General features: G+C 52.8%; 1 long non-coding RNA gene across 1 annotated transcript in view; it reads left to right on the top strand.

The window, feature by feature from the left end:
* LOC106724682 overlaps nucleotides 1–5,002 on the top strand; it is a 7,397-nt gene extending 2,395 nt beyond the window's left edge. The window contains exon 2 of the long non-coding RNA XR_001360520.1: nucleotides 4,782–5,002. This is a non-coding gene — a long non-coding RNA (uncharacterized LOC106724682). The remainder of the gene's footprint in view (nucleotides 1–4,781) is intronic.
* Nucleotides 5,003–7,664: the final 2,662 nt, after the last annotated feature.

The following is a 7,664-nucleotide window of genomic DNA, read 5'->3' as shown; positions in this document are numbered from 1 at the left end:
CTTGTTTGTGGGCGGAGGAGCCGCGCCTGGTGCGGCGGCCCCGCGCCAGCCCACTGATCCCGTAAAATATTATTTGTGTTTAAAAATTCCAGTAATTGGCTATGCAGCCGCTTTTTCCGAGCCTGGTGCCAAACGCAGTAAAATCGCAGTCCGGCTGGAGTTATTTTCATCATGCAAATTCCCATTTCTGTAAATAGGGGTGAAGCCCCTGCGAGAAGCTAGGCTGGAGGCAGAGAAGGAACCCCGAGGGGAGCGTCCCTGAGTCGGGGAGCTGGTCGCACCGGGTCCAGGGGCTGATTCAGTCCAACCCCTCCCGGGTCGCTCCACCTCCGCGGCCAGCGCCAGGGCTCTGCCGGGCACAATCCCTGGTTTCCTTACTTCCCCTTCCCTTTCCTCATCTTCATAACTACATCATCAAGTCACGAAATTGTCATTATTTCCTCTTTATTTTTTTGCAGCACAGACGCAAACTGAGGCCTAAGAGGGAACGGGACTTGCCCAAGGTCCCCCAGCAAGTCTGTGCTGCAGCCCTCGGACCCGGCAGGGCTTTCGGAGAGGCGGCTGGTGCAGGGCCCAGGCAGCCGGCTCAGCGAGCCCAGGGCCTGCCTCTGGGACCTGACTGTGGGCACAATAAGGGGAGGACTTCGTCCCTCTCCAAACAGTCACACTTCCTGTCCCCAGGAGCAGGGAGCCGCCTGGAGAGGAGGAGGAGGGAGTCCTTGCCAGGGCCTTGGAAACCCTGAGTAATGGCCCGGGGAGCCTCTGCCGGCTCCACCCAGCCGGGGCTGCTGTCTGCAGGGGGAGCAAAACCGCACGAGTGGGAGGAACGGATTTGTTAAGCAGATGTGGACAGGGAGCCCGGACTGTGATGCTGAAGGAGAGCTGGGGCTCAGAAAAGAGCGAGTCACGGCATATTGTTTGTAACATAACATTGTATCACATGTATCGTCGCTACATTGTGTTGAGCACGGACTGTGTGACAGGCGCAACTTCACAATGTGTCCGGTTTAACCCCCACAAGAGTAGGAAGTGGGCTCGAATATTATACCTACTTTCCAGATGAAAATACTGAGGCCCCAGGTGTGAAGCCCTTTCTCTGGGGATGTTTGTGACTAGAAGACCTCGAGTTTTACTTCTTTTCTTCACCAACTGCATGTTTTCATACTAGCCCGGTCTCTCCCTGCCTTCCTTCATTCCCCCCTGCAAGCCTGACCCCTGAAGGTGACCTCCTTCCCAGGATGCCAATGGTCCTCCCACTCCTATTCTCAGTCTTCCCCCTCCCCTCCCCTCCCCTCCTTCACACTGTAGCCCCTTCCCCAAGCGGAGGACTATCTGCATAGGTAAACCCTCTATGGTGCTACATTTACTGCCACCAATTCAGGCAGGTTAAAGGCAAACAGGCCATTAAGCTCTTTGCATGAAAACAACAAAACTTCTTTTCTTAGAAAAGTGGTTATGTGCTTAGTAGTGCATCTTCCAGACACACACACACACACACACACACACACACACACACCAAAAACAGGGATCCAGGTTGTGGTCTGAAAGAAGCAAGACCTTCCTGGTGGTTGGGGATTAGTTTGCAGCAGAATGGGCAGCGGTGAGGCACGGAGCTTCCCGTCACACAAATGTCTCAGCGCAGACTGAGGGCCCCTGTGGGGAACAAAGACATGCAGTGCCAGACGCATTCCTGGGTGCCCTTTGGCTTCCGTGCTCCAGGATCCATTCCAACCCTGGGATTCCTGCTCCATTACTATACAAACACGGGTCCTGCTTGGGATCAAGTGGAATTCGGAGTTAGAGTGTAAGTTTCTGGTCAGTTTCTGAATAGAAACAGCATCAAGGTGGCTGGCATCCAGGGGAGAAGGGGAAAGGACCCTCAGGGGGCCGGTGGGAGGGCCGCTTCCGGCTTGGCTTCTGGGATGGGGAGAGATGCGTGGTGGTGGTGGTGGTGGTGGTGGTGGTGGTGGTGGTGGTGAGGAAGGAAAGACCAAGTGGAACACAGTCTCTCCTGGATTCTGGGCACCTGAAGCGTGAAAACTCCAGAAGGGGAAGTATAAGAGAAAGCCAGTGCTCAGACTCCCAGGAGCCTAGCAGGGTCTCTATAGGTCTCCCCTCCCTTGGAGCTCATCTCAGCCCTCTGGTTTCCTCTCTGGGCCTTGCTTTCTGCTCAAGTAGGGCCTTGAGTGTATTGTGTTCAGGGGATGGCCCTCCTCCTCCCAGTATTGCCCTCCTCCTCCCAGCATTTCATGGCCTGGACTTGGGTTTGGGGCCCAAGGCTGTGTGAAGGATGCTTTCCCTGCCGGTGCCTCTGCCCAGCTCGGGGTCCTAACGTCCTTCTTCCCAGAACCCATCACAAAATTAAGAAGTGGGGTGACTGCATCATCACTTAGACAGGAGAGAGCCCCCCAAGGCCAGACCATGGGCCTCCCTGAACCTCCAACACCTGCCAGGCCCTTCGACAGCTGGCCCAATACCAATTTGGTCTCCGACTGTTATCAAAACCCCCACCAAGAACTCACCTCTCAAAGGTCAGCATGCGCCCTCTGCCCAGGAGGCCTCCCACTGCCCAGGTGCACGTGACAACTCCTCACCCCACCTTTCGAGTAAATATTTGTGCTAGATTAGCAATAGTTGGCCTCTTTCTTCTGCCCCAAAGGAGAGAGGAAAGATACGACTCCAGGCACTTTCAGGAGCATTATTCCACTTAATCTTGACAATAGCCTGAAACGTTGAAAATAGGTCAGATTCTGTAGATGGGAAAACTGAGGTGCGGAGAGGTTGCTACTTACCGAAGTGGCAGGGCGAAGATTTCATCTCAGATCTGAGTCTGAAGGCCTCGTCCCTTTCTCTGAGCCGCACAACCATATCCAGGAGGCAGATCAATGACAGTACAATGAACAAGAGACAGGGAGCTTGCAAGACCTTGAACTTTGTCATTTGGAGCCTGTTTTAATCTGTCAGGATTCCTTTAAAGACAGAGTGCCAACTGCCCTCATGGTCCCCCACCCCACAACCTCATTTCCCTCATATGTGCCCAAGATCCGTAGGATGCAAATAGTTCTTTTCTCCCCTTAATCACCTCCTTCAAAACCCAGTGCATAGCCAATTGCAATATGTGGACCTAATTTGAATCCTGATTTACATAAGCTGAAAGAAAGATACATTTGTGACACAATTGAAAATTTGAACACTGACTGGTGTTTGTTGGATATATTACAGACTTAATTTTTTTAATGCATTTATCTTTTTAATCCTCACCCAAAGATCTCCCCTTAATCACCTCCTTCAAAACCCAGTGCATAGCCAATTGCAATATGTGGACCTAATTTGAATCCTGATTTACATAAGCTGAAAGAAAGATACATTTGTGACACAATTGAAAATTTGAACACTGACTGGTATTTGTTGGATATATTACAGACTTAATTTTTTTATGTATTTATCTTTTTAATCCTCACCCAAAGATATGCGTATTGATTTTAGAGAGTGGGGAGGGGAGAGAGGGAGAGAGAAGGGGCGAGATGGGAGAGAACATGGATTGGTTGCCTTTTGCAGGTACCCAACCAGGGGATCAAACTCCCAACCTAGGTATGTGCCCTGACCGGGAACTGAACCTACCACCTTTCAGTCTATGGAGGACATTCCAACCAACTGAGCCACACCGGCCAGGGCCAGACTTAGTTTTTTAAATAACAAAGTTCCTTTTGGAACCGTTTTAGATTTATAGCAAAATTGAGACAAGAGTACAGTGAGTTGGCCCTGGGCGGGTGGCTCAGTTGTTAGAGCATCGGCCCCCTACACCAAGGTTGTGGGTTCCATCCCAGGTCTGGGCATATAGAAGAAGCAACCGTATACTCTCCCCTCCCCCCACAACACCCAGTGTCCTCTACTATTAACATCTCACATTTGCATGATACATTTGTTACAATTAGTGAACCCACAATTTCGAGAAGTGCTGGTCAGGTGTTCTGTGGCAGGCCCCTCTATTGGAATGTGATGCTTTTCTCATGATTCAATTGGGGTCAAGGGTTGGGGAGAGGAAGATCGCAGAGGTAAAGGGCCAGGTTTATCACATCATGTGAAGCGCATGTACCATCAACATGATTTGTGACCGTGGATGTTGACCTTGGTCACCAGGTTGAGGTGGTGTTTGTCAAGTTCTTCACTGTCAAGTTCCCCCCCCCCCCCCCACCCTCTCCTTTCTGTCCTCTTGGGTAGAAAGGCACTCTGGCCAACCCTCACGTACAGGATGGGGAGTTCTGATGCCTCCCCTTAAGGGCAGAGTGTCTAAATAATTTGGAATTCTTCTGCATGGGAGATTTCTCTCCCATTTATTTATTTAGTCAATTATTTAGTTCAGCATGGACTTGGGGATATTTATTTTATACTTTGGGTAATAATCCAATACTACTATATTTATTTTGTTGCTCAAATTGTTCCAACTTTGGCCACTGGGAGCTATTTCAGTTGGCTCCTGTGTCCCTTTGACATACTCCCATCAGTGTGGGGTTTCTGTTTTTGCTTTTGTTTTGCTTTGTTTAAGCACTTCCATACTTGCTGGCGCTCTAGCGACTCCAAGTCCAGCTTGTATGTTTCTCACCCCTGGTCCTGGACTCGGCCGTGTCTCCACGGAGCCCTGGTTTCACTGGAGAACGGGACTGGAGACCTAGCTCTGGCTGCTAGGCAGGCTCCTCGCTCCCGGGTTAAAGACTTCTTTTTAATTTTTTACATGATCATGGTATTGAAGTTATTTTTAAAAGAGTCCTTATCTTTTTTAGATACATATGAAATATTTACAGCTGAAGTGACATGTCTGCAATTTGCTTCAAAATAATACGGGGAGAGGTGGGACAAGACGGACCATGAATCACTCATCGTGGAGGCCGGAGCACAGGATACGCAGCGGCTCCGTATAATATTCTGTCTGCTTTCGTGTACTTGTGTGTGGGAAACGTCTGGACTAGCAACTGTAAGATAATAAAAGTAAACTGAGTCCCGATCACCTCCTCCAGCAGCTGCTCTCCATTCCTCTCGTGGCCTGGTATCTGCTCCCCATCCCGCTGGCCCTCCATCCTCCCTGTCCTCACCCCACTCTGCAGGCATCCTAGCCTCTGCCCACAGCCCCTCTCCTCAGAGCAGGGGGTGCTCAGCACCAGAGAGGGAAAAGCTGCCCGCCCCTGCCCCCCCCCCCCCCCCCCCCCCCCCCCGGGCCCCCGCCGGCGGGCCCCGCCTTTTTTTTCCGCCATGCCAGGGACCACAGCAGGCGGCCCGTGCCAGGCATTCTCACAGGTGCCGTCTCAGGTTGCTCCTCCCATACAGCCCTGGGAAGTGGGCATTATTCTTACCCTGAGTTGACAGATGAGGAAACTGAGGCTGAGAACCAAGGAACAACCCTGCCACATGGTGCCCCACAGGCCCTCTCTGAACCCACTCGAGGAAGAGGAAACCCTGGGTGCCCAGTGGCTTCCATTGGCCCTCTCCAGCCTTCTCCCCCTTCCTGCACCCAGCGGCTGAGCCCTCTGAACCGCATCCCTCTGTTCTCTGTCCTCAGCTTCCCATTGGGTTCAGCCAATGGAGCCACAGCAGGAGGTGGGAGGATGGAAGAGAGAAGTGGGGGTGTTGCTTCCCCCAGCATTGTCCCTGCTGTGCAGGTTTGGCAGTGGCTGTGTGGGCCACTGAAGGCCCCGGCCCTGCGGGCAGCCTTGCCTACAGCACCAGCACCTGCTAACTTAGGGAACCGCCTCCCCTCCCTTGCCGTCCCAGGTGCTGACCGCTTCCCCCTCAGCACCTGGCATCTGTTGACCCTCTGCATGAAATGCCCCTGGAACGGTCCCCACGGATGCAGCTGGCTCCCCCGGAGAAGGCTCCGGCCTGAGCCGATGGTCAGAGAAAGACACAGGTTGGCCACTGTGAGGAAGAGACGCACACAGGAGGGTCCAGAGCCGAGGGCGGCTGGCAGAGGGGACTTTGGTTCCGAGCTGAGGTCTTTTAATTAAATGAATGTGCTGGGGTTCTGTCTTCTCCGTTCCATGTTGCTTCCCCCGGGATCCTTCTGTCACTGAACTGGCTTTTATTTCCCTTGATCCCTCTCTCTGCCCCATTTCCGACCTGTCTGCCTGAGCGTCTGTCTCATCCTTTGTCATTTTACCTGTGGGTACCAGGCCTTCTCCCAGAGGCTTTGTGTGCATCCCTGCCTCATAGCCTCGCCTGTCTGTCTGTCCTCCCTCCTCACCCGCTCTTCCTCTCTGTCTCTATTTCTGTCTGCATCTACCACTGTCTTTACCTTTTTGATCTATCTCTGTTTCTAGCTTTCTGCCCTATTTTGTCCTGTTTCTGCCCCTCTGGCTGCCCCCCCCCCCCCCCCCCCCCCCCTCCCCCTTGGGCCTGCCTCTGCCTGGGGATTTCTCTGTGGCCTGAACATAAGGTGCTGTATCAGGCAGGGTCCCAGCCCCCCCCCCCCCACCTCCCCAGTTGATGCAAAAGAAGGAAGGAATCTTCCCAGAGCTAAGGGGAGGAACTAGGAGTGTTGAGGCCCAGAGATTAGCAACACAACACAGATGCCATTAGCAAGCCAGGCCGGAGGGGTCAGGGAGCAAAAGCGCTGGATGAGTCACGAGGGCTGCAGCCTGGAGGCAGGGCTGCCCTGCAGGAGCTGCTGTCTTGGAGAGATGTCGCCACACCAGAGCCATGGCTGAGTCTCTCCTCCCACCCCAGCCCTGCGGCTACTCCCATTGGGCGAACCCCACCGGAAGCCAGAGCAGAGCAGAGTAAGAGCAGACTGGGCTACGGGTGAGGCAAAGGCAGGGTGAGCAGCGTACTGGGTGCCTCCTCGCTGGAGTGAGGGTGTGAGGGCTGGCACCTGAGCCATCTCTGGTGGAGCAAACCCTTGGTCGTCAACCTCCAGGGCGAGCCCCTAATTCCCTGCTGAGCCTCTGAGCTGAGTTCGGAGGTCTCCACCTGCTCCTTACTGTCCAGGCCACACATTCCTCCAAGCTCCGGGGAAAGGATGCCGTGATCATGTGCCCTCTCCCCCACGCAGTCCCCGTTTCGCTAGCTTACCAGTTAGGCTTAGGTTTTTGCAAATGTCAGAAAATCCACGATAACCGTTGTTTGTAAAAGATAACGTTTACTTCTCTCACCCATATAGAAATTCCATATATAGGAAGCTCGGAGCCAGGTGGGTAGGGTCACAGAGTCATTTGAGATCCAGGTTCCTTCTATTCTATTGCTCTGTCTTCCTCAGTACATAGCTTCCACCTTGTGATACAAAAGGGCTGCTCAAGCTCCAGCCATCCCCCCTTCACTCCAGTGAGCAGCAAAACAAACAAACAAACAAACAAACAAACAAAAACCCTCAAGGGAGGGTCTCCTCCCATTTCAGATTGCCTGGAGGCCCCACACACTTTCATTGACATAGTATAGGCCAGAACCCTGCGCCAGGGCCAGAGGAGACTGGGAAACACAGTCTTTATTCTGGGTGTGAACCTGTGCAACAAAAGAGTTGATGATTCCATTCCCAAGGAAGAGACTGAGAATAGGTATTGTGAGCAGCAAAACAAACAAACAAACAAACAAACAAAAACCCTCAAGGGAGGGTCTCCTCCCATTTCAGATTGCCTGGAGGCCCCACACACTTTCATTGACATAGTATAGGCCAGAAC

The sequence above is a fragment of the Myotis brandtii genome, unplaced genomic scaffold, assembly GCF_000412655.1.
Source record: "Myotis brandtii unplaced genomic scaffold, ASM41265v1 scaffold929, whole genome shotgun sequence".
Classification (NCBI taxonomy): Eukaryota; Metazoa; Chordata; class Mammalia; order Chiroptera; family Vespertilionidae; genus Myotis; species Myotis brandtii.
The sequence above is the reverse complement of the archived record's forward strand: the minus strand, read 5'-3'. Positions and strand labels throughout refer to the sequence as shown.